General features: G+C 36.3%; 1 long non-coding RNA gene across 1 annotated transcript; it reads right to left on the bottom strand.

The window, feature by feature from the left end:
* Positions 1-262: 262 nt before the first annotated feature.
* Positions 263-723, bottom strand: LOC107735658 (uncharacterized). The gene is made up of 2 exons (XR_001639473.1): positions 574-723; positions 263-420 (listed from the first exon to the last, which is right to left on the bottom strand). It is a non-coding gene; the product is annotated as an uncharacterized LOC107735658 (long non-coding RNA).
* Between the last annotated feature and the right edge of the window lie 188 nt (positions 724-911).

Below are 911 nucleotides of genomic sequence, written 5' to 3'. Positions count from 1 at the left end.
ACAATTAATCAAAAGTTTAGGGTCACTAAGAATTTTTTTTTTTAGAAAGAAATTAATACAAAATATTTCTCAAATAAATGTTCCTCAAAATAGAAAATAGTTACTTTCAATTGTAATAGTATTTCACAATGTTACGGTTTTTACAGTATTTTTGATCAAATAAACTTTTTTTTTTTTAATGGTAGTATGAAATTATTGAGATCTATTAAGTTTTCAACAGTTCTGCAAAGCTAGACAGCAGTAAAGATTCTAGGCACGCTGTACCATTATCATGCGATCCCCTGGACGCAGTCGGCCGTCTCCTTTAGCTGGGTCCTGGATAATGTCATGGATGTAACAACTGTTGTCGTTCCCTTTGGTAAGAGTGAAACCTAAACTTCCTTTATCAGACTTCACCAAAGAAACTTTCAGCTCCACCTCCTAAAATGACAAACATTCCTGTCTTCATCACAACACAGATGTCACACTTTGGATCTATAACACATGCAGGATATTCCATTAGGAATTCTCTAAAGAAGGTCATTTGGATTAAATAACAGAGGTTGAGCGTATGTCATGCTAATGGTCACTCACAGGAATGAACTCGTCCTCCTGGCCGTGATCTGGCAAACAGAGGTTAAGCAGGTTTGGCAGTGGTGGAGGAAGAGGGTCTGGACTGGGGCTCAGGATCCCAATCTCAGGCAGGGCTGGAGAAGATGATACACGAACTGCAGAACTGTCCAAATCACTGGATGAAGATGATGAAAGGTGGACACAGACAGGAAATGGAACATAATTAATTAACATGCATTCTGCGACATACATTGAGAAAATATGAGGTGCTCCATCTAAAAGAGGAAATAAATATCAATATGATTTTATTATATTACATTTTCTACATTTCTACATTTTTATGTTTTCTTGAAATTTAT

The sequence above is a fragment of the Sinocyclocheilus rhinocerous genome, unplaced genomic scaffold (assembly GCF_001515625.1).
Source record: "Sinocyclocheilus rhinocerous isolate Xijiao unplaced genomic scaffold, SAMN03320098_v1.1 C36214970, whole genome shotgun sequence".
Lineage (NCBI taxonomy): Eukaryota > Metazoa > Chordata > Actinopteri > Cypriniformes > Cyprinidae > Sinocyclocheilus > Sinocyclocheilus rhinocerous.
The sequence above is the reverse complement of the archived record's forward strand: the minus strand, read 5'-3'. Positions and strand labels throughout refer to the sequence as shown.